Genomic DNA, 17,177 nt, shown 5'->3' on the forward strand with positions numbered 1-17,177 from the left:
CTAGGAGCTTTGCCTGACAGTGTGTAATGCTCTGAATGAAGACTTTCTTCTGGGCAAGAGGATACTGTCTTTTGGGTTTTTTGCCGCTTTTGTAGTAAGCGTTTGGTCTTAGTTGTAGATGATTGGACAGTGATTATTGTTATACGTAATAACTTTGCAATATATAGAAAATGATTGATGTTTGTCTATAGATTTACAATCACATCTATCTCTTTGCTATTAAATACGGTGTATATGGTCTCGTCCCCATGACACAATCTTGGCAGATGAGTTAAGGCTACTGGTGACAGAGGCAGTTTTGACAAGGTCTCAAAAATATACACCAGCTTGGCTAGTTAAACACAATGGTTAGCAGTTTATCGCTGATATATGCAAACCGTTTCTGGCAATCTAATTTGTTCAGACTGCTCTTTAGACCTTAGTTTAATGGTCCAGAATATATTTTTTTGCATAATCTGTTTTACATGTGTTTTCAAGTGTAACAATATAATGCACACCAATGAATGCAGTACAGATGCAGCAAACATTAACGTAAAATGTTCCATGTTCCATTGAAAATGCCAAGTTAGAATATGCCGCAATAGTGTTTTTAGTGAGTTAAGTGTCAAGTTAATGTTTGCTATGTCTGCAAATGCAATCTCGGATTTACCTTAATGTAAGGTGGATGTCTTAAACCATGGGCATATGATTGTTGCTCATTTAATATGTACATTTTTGACAATAAACAGCTTGAAAAGTGGCTACCACCTTGTTCTCAACAAAAAAAGAGAAAAGAAACAAAGGAAAAGAAGACACAATTATATAAAATTTCTCAGATACAGCCATACCTCAGGCGTAGAGATCAGAGAAAGAAGCATAGGAGAAAAGGGGGAGTGGTAGCTATATTGACCATAGATATAATGGACAACTCATGACTGTGAACCTAGTTTGGCTGTGAGACCTGATCTGGTGGGTCTGGGTTTCATTGAAGTTCTTCAAAGGTTATGTGTTCCCCCTAAGCATGTTCTAAGTTTGAATCACTCCATTCTTGGGAACTTTTAGTGGTCCAAATGCTAGAAACTAGAGGTGGTCATTGCCAAGTAATCTAAAAAGTGAAAAAAGATTTAAAGCTAGCAAAAATCTTGCTGCTGTACTTTTGTCATCAAGCTGGTTTTAGTATAGAAAATATGTGATGGCGCTCAGATTTTTTATGAAGAGGAACCTTGTAGCCAGGTTAACATTAAAATGGCTATGTATCAGAGCTATAGAGGAGTTTATGGGGTACTTTCACATGTACTATTTATTGTGAGACAGGTTTTTATGTCTTATTTTATGTCAGTAGTTTATTAATATGTAAGGGTAATGATATAGGAAAGCATTCACTTCTTTCTTTTTTAACTTTTTTTTTTATCCATTTCTGGTTTTATCTTTAAAAACTGCATCATTATTATGTGTGCTGACCTAATTAGCCTACCTAGTGACCCTTTCAATCTGTAAATATCAAGCTTCCTTTTTTACTTTTAAAAAGGGTAATTTTAAATGGAGGGTAATTAGGAAAAAAAAGGAAATGATCCCCTTTGTGAAAGGTTCTTCCTTTGCTTATTGTTTTCCTTGCCTTGGATTATTCTGTCACTAGGCAGGCAATGAAGAGTAAAAGCCTATACATTAGTCTAACTGGGTATGAGGAGTGCATGTCAGGTCAATCACTCTTGCACTCCGGGAATGTGATCAGAAGAGACGGCTTTCCAAGTGCATCAGTGCACGGCTCACAACTCTGTCATTGTGCGTGAAAATACTAACAAACGAGCGAGGGCTTCTATCAATGTAGAACTTGGTCTGAACATATACCATAATGTCATCTGCTGCTGTACCCCTACTGGTTTATCTCATTTTCCCACCGTTCTTCTATTTGCAACTTAATAATAATCTTTCACCACATATGTTAGTGCCATTCTTGAATTCGGACATATTTTTATCACTTTTTGTAGAGCTAGAAATGTGCTAGACCTTTTTTTGATTGAAAAGCTGAAGTGAACGAGGAGGATAGTCATAAAAGAGAAAAGCGGTATTTCAGGGGTAGTGGAAATAGACTTGGCAGACAAATAGGACCACGTGATGGAATAAATGAGCATTACTTGTCTGAATCGCTTGCGCTAAATTAGCCACTGTGTATTTGTAGCCTTGCTGTTTTGCTTCATTTGGCAGCCAAAGGAAATAAGGGGTGTAATATAAGGAACTGGACAAACTGCATAAATAATTGTCACATTGATTGATGTAACCCATGGTTTCCTGTATCATTCATCATGCATGATGCTATTCATGGTAGATTCTGGACTGCTATATGTGTTTCCAGTAATAACATTAGCATGGCTGACATTATGACACTGTATGGTTTGGCACTGGTGCACATCAAATAAGGTAGCAATTCCAATTAAACTCCTTGTATAGAAGAACAATGATCTATTCATAACATTAATCTGCTTTATAATTATTTTACTCTCATTATCATACTTTTCTTGAGAAATTTACTGTGTTTCTTGTGCTAGGGAAGGAAAACATTTGGGGTCATTTATCGAACTGGTGTAAAGTAGAACTGGCTTAGTGGCCCATAACAACCAATCAGATTTCACCTTTCATTTCGCAAAGGAGCTGTGAAAAATGAAAGGTGGAATCTGATTGGTTGCCATAGGCCACTAAGCCAGTTCTGCTTTACACCAGTTTGATAAATGACCCCAATTGTCTCATTGGGGCTTATTCACACTAGTGATTGCATTTCCGCTAAACAGAATCTATAAGAATTGATCTGCATACTGTTAATCTGTCTTCTCAATCCTGGAGTGTTAGAGCTGACAGCAAAGATATGTCCTTCTTCAACTATCCTCTTGGCTCAATGTGTCCCGAGATAAGAACAATGATGTGTCTGGTATACGTGCAGACACAAAGTGTTTAAAATGTGAATTGTAGTCCTCTATGTTGAAGATTGACTCAGTAGAAAGTCTCGCAAGAGCACAGTCGGCACTCGTGCACGTGTCCAGGGTCGGCGTCCCGCTTACAAATACAAGGATGGGACCGGCACTCGCAAGATGGATGCATTTCTTATGTGTTTATTGCCACATCAGAAGAAGATGATGCGTTTCAACTCTACAATCGAGTCTTTCTCAAACAGGTAAATGTATGAAACAGCGGAAATTAAATAGCCCGCCGGTTCTGACATCACAAGCTATAGTGCTTGTGAATATTTTTGTTCACATTTTGACAAGCTGACGTCACGGCTTGTGACATCAGAACCGGTGGGCTAATTAATTTCCGCTGTTTCATACATTTACCTGTTTGAGAGAGACTCAATTGTAGATTTGAAACGCATCATCTTCTTCTGATGTGGCAATAAGCAGATAAGAATTGCATCCATCTTGTGAGTGCTGGTCCCATTCTTGTATTTGTGCATGTATCAGTAGAAAGTCTGTGAGCCCACCTCCAGTCTGTTCTCAGCAGTGAGAAGAGACAGAAGAATGTAAGGACTTTTATCTCCTCGTTTTAGGGATCAGCAGGGGTCTCGGCACTCTGACCCCTGCTACTCAGAACCTTTGATATGTCATGATGACAGAACGACTTTAAACCAAAGGTAGGGGTGAACACATCTGTGCATTTCAGTTTTCCTGCTGATGATGGTGCAGAAGTAAGTCTGAGGGAAACATAACATGCTGAAGGCTCAATCTATGAAACACTAATATAGGTAATAAAAAGATAAATGTAGCATTGATAATGGTTCTGGTGCCACTAAAAACCTAAGAGTTCAGGTAGTAAGCACTGTTTACACTGGTGTCATAGCTTTAATTAATTAGCAGATCCCATTGACTTCTATTTTTTTGTTACTGGGTCGAATAGTTCAGCAGACTATGCTATTTTGCCCATCAGTGGAATGGAGTTGAACTGAACCTATAGACCTTTTCCTTGCTGGAGTTCAGATGATATGTGCAGTCTTTCCAATTTTTTGCTGTTTTGTTGTCCACCTGTGACCTAATGGAAACATTATGGTCACTGGTGGCCTGCTTTAATAAGTACATGTTCACTGAATCAATCCCACATGGTTAAAGCAAAGCCTGTGTATCTCTGTGCTGGCCAGTAGATCCAGCACTTGTAGTAAAAACATTCTTGCTTTATTAGGATGCCAGTAAAACTAATGTTCAAAACGTGTTTCAAACTTTTCAAACCTGGTGAACAAGAACTCACAAGGTTAGAAGTGTGATGGAGTAATATGGACCACCCTTTATTGTAACTTTAATGGAATCTTAAGCAAGATTGTATTTTTTTACTACAAACACTGGATCTACTTGGATTTTGCTGGTCTGCCTTGCCTGGTAAGCATAGCTCTTTATTGTGAAAACCTCTTCAAACAACTCCCCAGAACTCCTCTTCATGAACTCTTTGTGTATGGGTATAACTCCTATAGAAGCAGTCATAGCAGCAGATAAGGGGCCCTGCAAGTAAAACGGGAGGGCACGCCTACTCAGATAAGAGGTGCATTAGTGGGTGAATGGAAGTAAGTGTTGAAAATTGAATGCAGATTGCTTTTAGTGTTATGAACTCCTTTAATGAAGATGCCACAGAGGCCCCCTAGAAATGGAAGATGGGTTACTGTAGGTTCTGGTAGACTGAGAGTTGTGGATAGAAGGCAAGTCCCACAGTCTGTGGCTCTCCATAATTCATTTGCAGCACTTTCAGAGTGCAAGAGCAACATGGAGAATGGCTCAAGCACAGTGGGAAACAATCATCTCCCATGCCTAAAGTATGTAAGACTGCAAACAAAGACAAAAAGGAGAAGGTGAGGATTGATAGTAAGCAGCTGTTGGTGGGCGATTCCATCATAAGAGGTGTGAAGTTTGAGGAGAATGGTGTTGTGAGATGTCTCCCTGGTGCTACCGCTAGCAGGGATAGACTATGGATCCTAAATATTGTTAGGCAAGCAAATCAGGAAAGGGAAGTGGATGTTATTCTCCATCTTGGGACAAACGATCTGGCATGCAATGAGGTTTCAAAGGTAAAGGAAGCTTTTCACACACTTGGAAAGGATATATGGGAGGTTGCATCAACTGTTTCATTCTCTGCAGTTTTGCCTGTGCAGAACCTTCAGCATGACAGGAAGATGCGCATTAAGGAATTCAATATATGGCTTGGTGAATGGTGTCTGAACCAAGGGTTTGGCTTTGTGTCTCATGTTAGCTCTTGTTGGAATGGAAAAGAACTGTACAAGAAAGATGGTTTGCATCTTTCTCTCAAGGGAACGAATGTCCTCGGTGAACAGTTCCAAGTATTTGCTAAGAAGCATTTAAACTAGGAAAGGGGGGCAAAAGAGTGATAATCCAGCAGTCCGACTGCCCCCCGGAACAATGCCAGAAGAGGCCAGTAGCACAAAGGTTAAGAAATGACAAGCTCAGAGTCTTGTCTACAAATGCTCGCAGTCTAGGGAATAAGATCAATGAACTTGAGGCTATAATGGCATCTGAGAATATAGATGTAGTGGCTGTTACTGAGACGTGGTTCAAGGGGAGTAATGACTGGGATACATCAATACCAGGGTTCTCTCTATACAGGAAAGACAGAGTAGGCAAGAAGGGGGAAGGGGTGGCCCTGTATGTGAAAGATAGCATGAAATCTAATTTGATACAAGTTAGCGAGAACAATTTGGAGTCAGTTTGGGTTACCTTGCAGCTTGATAATCATAAGGTAACTCGTGTAGGTGTGATAAATAGACCACCTAGCCAAGTCAAAGAATTAGATGATCTACTAGTTGAGAAAATAGCTAAAATGACATTGAAGGGGGAAGTTATCATTATGGGAGACTTCAATCTTCCTGATGTAAACTGGAAAACCAAAATAGCTAGATCTGCCAGGAGTACAGATATTCTAAATTCCCTACTGGGATTACCGTATTTTTCGCCCCATAAGACGCACTTTCCCCCCAAAAAAAATCGGGGGGAAATGCCCCTGCGTCTTATGGGGCGAATGCTGACAATTTAACATCGCTGGATGCGATGTAGCGTGAGCTGGGGCCGGGGGAGGGACTGGGAGGAGGAGCTGGGGGCCGGGAATAGCGGCGGGGCGGTGCAATCAATGTACTATAGCCCCGCCCCGCCGCTCTGGTATACTAATATTAAATGTCTTATTCGATTAAAATGTATTATATATGCCCCCTCACTCCTATATTGCTAATCGTACCTTAAATCCTATTCCTAGGTGCTGTAATGCAGGCTGGGCGGGCGGCAGCGTAACTCCTTGATGTCACGTGCCTGCGCCGCCTACTTTATGAATGAAGCAGGCGGCGCAGGCAAGTGACGTCAGCGAGTGACGCTGCCGCCCGCCCAGCCTGCATTACAGCACCTACGAATAGGATTTAAGGTTCGATTAGCAATATAGGAGTGAGGGGGCATATCTAATACAATTTAATTGAATAAGACATTTAATATTAGTATACTGGCGGCGGCGGGGGGGCGGGTGGATGATCGAGCTGATCCGTGGATGGCACAGTTAAGGGGGGGGGCTGTGGATGGCACTGTTATGGGCTGGGGGCTGTGGATGGCACTGTTATGGGGTGGGGGGTCTGTGGATGGCACATATATAACAGTGCCACCCACAGATCCCCCCCTGTAACAGTGCCACCCACAGATCCCCCCTGTAACAGTGCGATCCACAGATCCCCCCCTGTAACAGTGCCATCCACAGATCCCCCCCTGTAACAGTGTGTCAGTCATCCACAGATCCCCCCCATAACAGTGTCCGTCATCCACAGATCCCCCCATAACAGTGTCCGTCATCCACAGATCCCCCCATAACAGTGTCCGTCATCCACAGATCCCCCCCATAACAGTGTCCGTCATCCACAGATCCCCCCCATAACAGTGTCCGTCATCCACAGATCCCCCCATAACAGTGTCCGTCATCCACAGATCCCCCCATAACAGTGTCCGTCATCCACAGATCCCCCCATAACAGTGTCCGTCATCCACAGATCCCCCCATAACAGTGTCCGTCATCCACAGATCCCCCCCATAACAGTGTCCGTCATCCACAGATCCCCCCCCATAACAGTGTCCGTCATCCACAGATCCCCCCCATAACAGTGTCCGTCATCCACAGATTCCCCCCCATAACAGTGTCCGTCATCCACAGATCCCCCCCATAACAGTGTCTGTCATCCACAGATCCCCCCATAAGTGTCCTTCACAGATCCCCAGTAATAGTGCCACCCACAGACCACCATTAGTTCCAAACCCACCAAAAGCACACCTTTTGGTTAAAAATTATTTTTTTCTTATTTTCCTCCCCAAAAACCTAGGTGCGTCTTATGGGCCGGTGCGTCCTATAGGGCGAAAAATACGGTATCTCTACAGCAAGTAGTGGAGGAGCCAACCCGGAAGGAGGCCATTTTAGATTTAGTATTCACAAATGGGAATCTGGTATCTGATATTACTGTAGGGGAAAGCTTGGGATCTAGTGATCACCAGTCAGTGTGGTTTACTATAAGTACAGTGACTGAGTCACACCACACAAAAACAAAAGTTTTAGATTTTAGAAAAACTGACTTTTCTAAAATTAGATTAGTGGTACACGAGTCCCTATCAGACTGGAACTGTTTCATTGGAGTCCAGGAGAAATGGGACTGCTTAAAAGTGGCACTATTGAAGGCAACAGAAAATTGCATTAGGCTTGTCAGTAAAAGCAAAAAAAGGAAGAGACCACTGTGGTACTCAGCAGAAGTGGCCAAAATGATTAAAAACAAAAAGATAGCATTTAGGAATTATAAAAAAAAAAAAAAATGAGGGTGACAGACAAATTTATAAGATTAGGCAGAGAGAGGCCAAACAAGTTATAAGAGCTTCTAAAGCACAGGCAGAAGAGAAATTAGCTCAGTCAGGGAAAAAAGGCGATAAGGCATTCTTCAGATACATAAATGAAAAAAGGAAACTAAAACAAGGAATTACCAAATTAAAAACTAAAGGAAGGTATATGGAAGAAGATAAAGAACTAGCTGACTGCCTCAATGAATACTTCTGTTCAGTTTTTACAAAGGAAAATGAAGGAGAAGGACCTCAGTTAGGAAAGAAGACTAATGAATCTTTTGACGCATGTGTCTTTACAGAGGAAGAGGTTCTAAGTCAACTGTCTAAAATTAATACAAATAAGTCACAGGGGCCTGATGGGATACACCCAAAGCTATTAAATGAGCTCAGCGGTGAACTAGCAAAACCATTAACAGATTTATATAACCACTGGCAACAGGAGTCGTCCCAGAAGATTGGAAATTAGAAAATGTTGTGCCCATTCACAAGAAAGGTAGTAAGGAGGAATCGGGCAACTATAGGCCAGTAAGCCTGACATCAATAGTGGGAAAATTTATGGAAACCATACTTAAGGAGAGGATTGTGGACTAAAATCTAAAATCCCATGGATTGAAAGATGAAAAACAGCATGGGTTTACTTCAGGGAGATCATGTCAAACTAATCTTATTGATTTTTTTGATTTGGTGACAAAAATAATAGATGGAGGAGGTGCAGTAGACATCGCTTATCTAGACTTTAGTAAGGCTTTTGATACTGTCCCACATAGAAGGCTTATCAATAAAGTGCAGTCATTGGGCTTGGACTCCCATATTGTTGAATAGATTAGGCAGTGGCTGAGGGACAGACAACAGAGGGTTGTAGTCAATGGAGTATATTCAGACCAAGGTCTTATTACCAGTGGGGTACCTCAGGGATCTGTTCTGGGACCCATATTGTTTAATATCTTTATCAGCGAAATTGCAGAAGGCCTCAATGGTAAGGTGTGTCTTTTTGCTGATGATACAAAGATTTGTAACAGGGTTGATGTTCCTGGAGGGATACACCAAATGGAAAAGGACTTAGGAAAACTAGAGGAATGGTGAAAAATCTGGCAACTAAAATTTAATGTTGATAAGTGCAAGATAATGCACCTGGGACGTAAAAACCCAAGAGCAGAATATAAAATCTGTGATACAGTCCTAACCTCAGTATCGGAGGAAAGGGATTTAGGGATCATTATTTCAGAAGACTTAAAGGTAGGCAGACAATGTCACAGAGCAGCAGGAAATGCTAGCAGAATGCTTGGGTGTATAGCAAGAGGAATTACCAGTAGAAAGAGGGAGGTGCTCATGCCGCTCTACAGAGCACTAGTGAGACCTCATTTGGAGTATTGTGCTCAGTACTGGAGACCATATCTCCAGAAGGATATTGATACTTTGGAGAGAGTTCAGAGAAGAGCTACTAAACTGGTACATGGATTGCAGGATAAAACTTACCAGGAAAGATTAAAGGAACTTAACATGTATAGCTTGGAAGAAAGACGAGACAGAGGGGATATGATAGAAACTTTTAAATACATAAAGGGAATCAACAAGGTAAAAGAGGAAATAATATTTAAAAGAAGAAAAACTGCTACAAGAGGACATAGTTTTAAATTAGAGGGGCAAAGGTTTAAAAGTAATATCAGGAAGTATTACTTTACTGAGAGAGTAGTGGACGCATGGAATAGCCTTCCTGCAGAAGTGGCAGCTGCAAATACAGTGAAGGAGTTTAAGCATGCATGGGATAGGCATAAGGCCATCCTTCATATAAGATAGGGCCAGGGGCTATCCATAGTATTTAGTATATTGGGCAGACTAGATGGGCCAAATGGTTCTTATCTGCCGACACATTCTATGTTTCTATGGATGCCATGATGGAGTAATGGCCATTTCATTTGCTCTGGGTTCGATATTGTTGTGATCAGCTATCAATATATGTTATAGGCTGTAATTCTGGGTGTGGCCACTGGGTTTTGGAGGGACCTGTTTGCCAGCCTTTTGCCTCGGGATTATGGCCGATATACTAAAACTTTGTCGGAGAAGGTAGACCAGCCGCACAGCCTAAATCTGTGGAACTGTTTTGGGCAGTAAAGCCATGCTTGTCGTTGGTCAAATGTGACTTCCATGTCATTTGGGAACCCCTACTCAGGTCTGGGTTATTTCTGAATATGTTGTTTGCCCAGATCAGAGCGATCCAGGGATGTATAATTTATGGACATGTATGGGGCTTTGGGGTGTTTTCTGTGTTTTGAGGAAAACTGTGTCTTTTTCTGTCTGTGAGGGATTAAGTTAGCCCATTGTTTGGTAATTATATCACAGGCAGAGCCCATTGTGTTTGTTAATTGTATCAGATGAGAGCCCATTGTGTTTGTTAATTGTATCACAGGCAGAGGGGGGGTTGTCTACAATTTCTGGGAGTGTTTCCATACTGTAAATGCATGTGATTGGCCAATGTAAAAACTGTTTTGTCCCTTGCTGAAAGACCTGCATAAAAAGCTGACATGTAGCCCCATTAAAGAGTTCCTATTTTACACTCAACATAGAGACTTGTCTCATATGTGTGGGGAAAAGGCTGCATCTACACTAGGAAATGCTATACGCTGTATAGTCCCCTGGCTATAATCCCTGAGCTCTTTTAAGAGCTTGTTCCTTCATCAATCTGGAAGCCTTGTCGTAGTTCCAGGGTGGGTAGAATTCTGCGAGCTCCCAACCAAGCTGCGGCGGTTCGTGGGGTCGGCAGTACTTACGGTGTCAAGTGGAGTGCTTGGAGCGGGAAACACTAGGAGCATCCATAAATGGAGGTACCCAGTCAGGGTGCCAGGAGATTTGTTACACTGGGGTTATCAATCTTCTAGAAATCCCTTCCTCCATACTATTATCTTCTAAATTCTTTGTAAGGATTCTGTACTTATTTTTCTTTTCAGACTTTTTTAAGTGCAGAAAGTGAGAAATAGGCCAACTTTAGCATGCCTATTTTCAACACAACATTAAGTGTTAGGTCTAATAACTTCCATCAATTTCAATGGCAGTTAAGTACAAGTTTTCTTTTCCAAATAAGGTAGTTAGTGTTCAACAAAAAGAAGAATTTAAAAGAAGTTTGTGTCTTTGTGTAAGGAAGAAAATAGAGCTTTGTAAATCATTCTGCTTTCTAAACTGCTTAGTGCCATTTTTTATTTATATGTTTTGTAAAATTATGGAGCAGTCTCAGCATGTTTAAATATATATATTTTTTTTCTGGGGATGGATTTCATCTTGAAAATATTCTATTTTTCTTCATATTAAAAGGTAGCACAAGTTGAATGTGCAGGGTCTTGTAGTAAATCAGTGTGTCACAGTGACTAATCATTGAGGCTGCGTACAGTGTCTGATAAATGGCTACAACACCACGCGATGACTTAATTGTGCCATGAGAAAGAGTCCTATGGATCTGAGCTGTAGGGACTGTTCTGTGCTGTGTGCTGTGTGCTTTGAATACAGCCATTTATTGTACTTGTGTGCTTTGCCTTAATTCCAGAGACATTACCAGGAGCGTATTACTGTCTGAGTTACCCAGCCGTCCCATTCATGTTACAGAGAGAGGTTTTATATACTACCACACTAAATAAAAAGCAGCACAAACACTCAACATTATATACTGCATCACTGTGATTTCCCTTCACTAGGACTTAGGTTTTCCATTTAAACTTTTACTCTTGGCACTGCTTGTGAGCAGGAATCCTTCTCGTGGCATCCGCCAAACCCAGCTTCAACTGCCAGGTAACCAGACAATGATCTATCAGTCTACAAAATAATTTCCACACTTCCAATGAATTGTTTTAGATACAATCCCACCAACTTTCTTCACCAACCTTTTGCAATTGACATTATTGTAAGTGAGCAGGAAGGTTTATTCCAGCTTTATCTGGTGGTCATATCTATCAGTCGAGTGAAAACATTTCCATATCTCCAGTGAGATGTTGGCTTAGAGCTAAAGCTTAGCATTTTGCAAAGTGATCTCAGCATTGTATGTGACAACCCTGAAGCCCCATTCAATGGCTCTTGTGCTGATTGTTCTTCCACACTGTTTGGAATTGTGTAGTAAGAGTTATGGCCAAGTACAGAATATTTTTATGAACTATGATCTTCAGAACTATATAGGCTTAAGTTATTAATCCATTTCATGGCTGAGATGTTGTTGCTCCTAGACATTTTTCACTTCATAATAATAGCACAGTTGATTCAGGCATATATAGCAGGGCAGAAATTTGACAAAGTGACTTGAAGAAAAGGTGGCAGCACATGAAATTACATGTTAAAAGTAAGTGTGCTCTTCAGTATAATCTATCCTACTGCTAATGTATGCCAAGAATCTAAAGATATAGTCCAACCACAGTCCTCCAAGGGTGCACGGCAAATATTAGTCTGGATGCAATAATGAAAAACAAATCTAAAACCTGCACTACCTTGTGGGATTAAAAAATCCAATGTTCATCATGTGGAACTGGAAATGCAGACATAGTCAATGGAGAGTGCCTACATGTTTCAAACTGATTGGACTCAAAAGGGTTTTCCAGGACTTTATTACTGATGACCTATCCTCTGGATAGGCCATCAGTATCTAATTGGTGGGGGTCCAATACCCTGGACCTCAGCCGATCAGCTGTTTAAGAAGACATTGGCACTTCTGTGAGCACCGTGCCTTCTCCATGCTTACCAAGCACATCACCGTACATAGTATAGTGGCTGTGCTTGGTATCACAGCTTAGCTTCACTTCTGTGGGACTGCGCTGTACCTAGGCCTTGTGACCGATGAACATGTTGTCACTGACCTAAAAAAAAAGCTGAAAGAAGGCCGCAGGGCTACTGCAAGTGCCACTGTCTTCTCAAACAGCTGATCGGTAAAGGTCCCGGATCTCGAACCTCTCAAATCCGATACTGATGATCTATCCAAAGTATAGGTCATTAGTATAAAAATCTTGGAAAACCCCTTTAAAGGAGTAAAGGATTTGTTCTATGCTGGCAATGTGGATATAATGGGAAATTGGGCCAAAACGTTTGCTGTCCTATACCTACAACCTATAACCCTCTCCAAAAGTTGTAGCTCATTGAAAAATCTATGTAACAGTATAATTTGGCCATTGTATAGAATATATATGTCACTATAATGTGGGCATGTATGGTACCGTTATTTGGAACTACACTGTATAGTGGTATTGTTTAGGTACTATCATTTAGGTATTTTGGCAGTAGTATAACAGCATGATTTCCCCGATTCAAAATCAATGACAGAGGAGTTCCCACAAAGATATTGGTCTAGGCCTCCTCAGAGCTTAATCTGGCCCTAATATCTTGGCCCACAAATAATACTCTATTTGGGCATCATACTGATTTCCTTAAAGGGGTTATCCAAGATGCTGCACAATCCTGGGATCTTGTGATCCCAGCCTGGGATTACAACCTGCAGTGCATAGGTGACTCGGAATCTTTTGCTAAAGCAAAAGCTAGAAATTAAGACTCTCACTAAAGGTTCTAATCCCAGTCGGCACATGCCAGATGTACACGTGATCCCAGAAGTGCCGTCTGCAAACAGGCTGTTTATTATACTGCATAAAATTAAGACAAGACAATGAGATTCTATAGTTGGGTAATCTTTAAAAGGGTTTTCCGAGACTTAAATACTAATAACCTTTCCTCTGGATAGGTCATCAGTATCTGATCGGTGTGGGTCTGACACTTGGGACTGTTTGAGAAATCACCGGTGCTCCCTGCTTACCAAGCGCAGCGCAGTACATTATATAGTGGCTGTGCTTGGTATCGCAGCTCAGCCCCATTCCCCTATGTGGAGCTGAGCTGGGCCTAGGCCACTTGACCGATGAACGTGTCATAACTTGGTCTAGGAAAAGCTGTAAAAAAGCTACAGCGCTAGTGAAAGCATCAGTTCCTTCTCAAAAAGCTGATCAGCGGGGCTCCTGGGTGTCAGACCCCCACTGATCAGATACTGATGACCTATCCAGAGTATAGGTTATCAGTATTTACACCTTGGAAAACCTCTTGAAGGCCCCTTTACGCAAACCAACTGAGCAGACAATAATTGGGAACAAACCATTTATTCCTGATAACTGCCTGCTTGTCAGAAGAGGTGAGAGCTGTATTTACATGCAGCAATCATCTTGTCTGTATAGTGAAAAGCGATCACCATGCAGATTCATTGTTTTTGAGTAGCAAATCCCAGTTTACACAGGATCATCTGCTGCTCTGAAACAATGATTGGCTGAGGAACAAGCAGATGATTGGCAGCACCTTTGACCGGGCCAATAATTGGGAACAAGCATAATTGGTCTAAATACTCATACCATGTAAAATAGTAACATAGCTTATAAGGCTGAAAAAAGACATCTGTCCATCCAGTTCAGCCTGTTATCCTGCAAGTTGATCCAGAGGAAGGTAAAAAAAAATCCTATAAGGTAGAAGCCAATTTTCCTCACTTTAGGGGGAAAAAATTCCTTCCCGACCCCAATCAGAATAACTCCCTGGATCAATGACCCCTCTCTAGTAGCTATAGCCTGTAGTATTATTACACTCCAGAAATACATCCAGGCCCCTCTTGAACTCTTTTAGTGAGTTCACTATCACCACCTCCTCAGGCAGAGAGTTCCATAGTCTCACTGCTCTAACCGTAAAGAATCCTTTTCTATGTTTGTGTACAAACCTTCTTTCCTCCAGACGCAGAGGATGTCCCCTCGTCACAGTCCTGGGGATAAATAGATGATGGGAGAGATCTCTGATATATTTATACATAGTAATTAGATCTCCCCTCAGTCGTCCGTGCAACCCATTATTGGCCTTGGCAGCAGCTGCCGGACACTGGTTTCTACAACTTAGTTTGCAGTTCCCTAAATTCCTAGGTCCTTTACCTTGTCAGTGTTAGTCCTCATGCACACGACCATTCCGTTTTTTGCGGTCTGCAAACCGCGGATCCGCAAAAAACGGAAGCCCCTCGTGTGCCTCCTACAATTTGCGGAACAGAACGGGCGGCCCATTGTAGAAATGCCTATTCTTGTCCACAAAATGGACAAGAATAGGACATGCTATATTTTTTTTGCGGGGCCACGGAACGGAGCAACGGATGCGGACAGTACATTGAGTGCTAAACGTGAAAATGTAGAAGCAGCACCTTACGGTCTCAAGATAATGCGTCGTTCAATGCAGTAGCCTAGTAAGTAATAACCTGTACAGATTTATTCCATCACAATGATTAGCTTTGTTGATTGAATGTGGGGCGTGTTTTTTATTATGGGGGGTATTTATATGCCTACCAACACTGATGTCATTAGGCTTGACAAAGACTGGTGAACAGTCGAAACGTTGCCATTTGTGTCTGGAGGTACAAATAAAGAAGTTTTGATACTGCTACATGCTGCCGAAGCCATCTTCCTTTTTAAGTACATTGAGTGCTGTCCGCATCTTTTGCTGCCCTATTGAAGTTAATGGGTCCGCACCCGAGCCCCAAAAATTGCAGCTCGGATGCGGACCACAACAACGGTCGTGTGCATGAAGCCTTAACCAGTGTTTTACCATTCAGTATGTACTGGTGACTTGTATTATTCCTTCCCATGTGCATAACCTTACATTTGTCAGTGTTAAACCTCATCTGCCACTTCTCTGCCCAAGCCTCCAGTCTATTCAGATCCATCTGTAGTAGTATACTCTCCTCTTCCATGTTAATTACTTTACACAGTTTAGTGTCATCTGCAAAAATAGATATTTTACTGTGAAAGCCTTCTACAAGATCATTAATAAATATATTAAAGAGAATAGACCCCAATACTGACCCCTGAGGTACCCCACTAGTGACAGTGACCCAATCTGAGTATTTGCCATTAATAACCACCCTCTGTTTTCTATCACTGAGCCAGTTACTTACCCACATACAGACATTTTCTCCTAGTCCAAGCATTCTCATTTTATATACTAACCTTTTATGTGGTACAGTGTCAAATGCTTTGGAGAAGTCCAGATATACGACATCCATTGATTCGCCGCTGTCACGTCTAGGACTTACCTCCTCATAGAAACTGATTAAATTAGTTTGACATGACCGATCCCTCACGAATCCATGCTGATATGGCGTTATTTGCTTATTTCCGTTGAGATGCTCTAAGATAGCATCTTTTAGAAAACCTTCAAACAGTTTACCCACAACAGATGTTAAACTTACCGGCCTATAGTTTTCCATGTAAAGGGGTCTTTAGCTGAAAAATTGTGGTATAAAGATTTCTCTAAAGTTATTTCCAACTGAATCCTAGATTTCATGCATTCTTGCCTCCATGAATAAATGAAGGCCGTTTACTATTTTTTAGCATCTGTTGTCACTTGATGGGACATGTCTCGGGACATTGATTAGCTACAGTGTTCATTCATAACATCTCAGCCTGTCATAAGAAATGATCAAAGTCACATTTGTCTGAGGAAACTGATTATGACCATTTGTCTATCTATTACAGTTGCAAGAAAAAGTATGTGAACCCTTTGGAATGATATGGATTTCTGCACAAATTGGTCATAAAATGTGATCTGATCTTCATCTAAGTCACAACAATAGACAATCACAGTCTGCCTAAACTAATAACACACAAAAAAATTAAATGTTACCATGTTTTTATTGAACACACCATGTAAATATTTACAGTGCAGGTGGAAAAAGTAAATGTCTTGATAAACTTGAATTCATTTTTCCTTCGATGATGGCAATCCGTCCAGGCCCTGACGCAGCAAAGCAGTCCCAAACCATGATGCCCCCACCACCATACTTCACAGTTGGGATGAGGTTTTGATGTTGGTGTGCTTTTGCCTCTTTTTCTCCACACATAGTGTTGTGTGTTTCTTCCAAACAACTCACTTTTGTTTCATCTGTCCATAGAATATTTGGCCAGTACTGCTGTGGAACATCCAAGTGCTCTTGTGCAAACTGTAAACATGCAGCAATGTTCAGGGCCATCTTTACCAAGGGGCAAAAGGGGCAGCTGCCCCGGGCCCAGTTGCTCCTGGGGGCCCAAGGCAGCTGCCTCTTGAGCCCTGCTAGCCACTGCCCCGGGTGTCAGGCTGTCAGCTACACAGGGGATGCTGCCATGCCATGCCTGCCGACACTCCAGCCAGCGTACTGTGTCTGTGAGAGCTGTGATCTAGGAGCTTAATGACATCATCACCATGTGACCAGTAACCTAGCAATATTACTGGTCACATGGCTATGAGGTCATCACAGGTCCTACCAGGAGTGTTGCAGGAGAAGTTTTTAACGGTGGAGCTTTTTTTGTGAAGATTACATCAGGAAAAGGTGACAGGGGCTGTTATGCTAATGCT

General features: G+C 41.6%; 1 protein-coding gene across 6 annotated transcripts in view; it reads left to right on the forward strand.

The window, feature by feature from the left end:
* Window positions 1-17,177, forward strand: part of INPP4B (inositol polyphosphate-4-phosphatase type II B) — a 700,458-nt gene that overhangs the window by 240,967 nt on the left and 442,314 nt on the right. The window lies entirely within an intron of this gene.

The sequence above is a fragment of the Bufo gargarizans genome, chromosome 1 (genome assembly GCF_014858855.1).
Source record: "Bufo gargarizans isolate SCDJY-AF-19 chromosome 1, ASM1485885v1, whole genome shotgun sequence".
NCBI classification, from domain to species: Eukaryota; Metazoa; Chordata; class Amphibia; order Anura; family Bufonidae; genus Bufo; species Bufo gargarizans.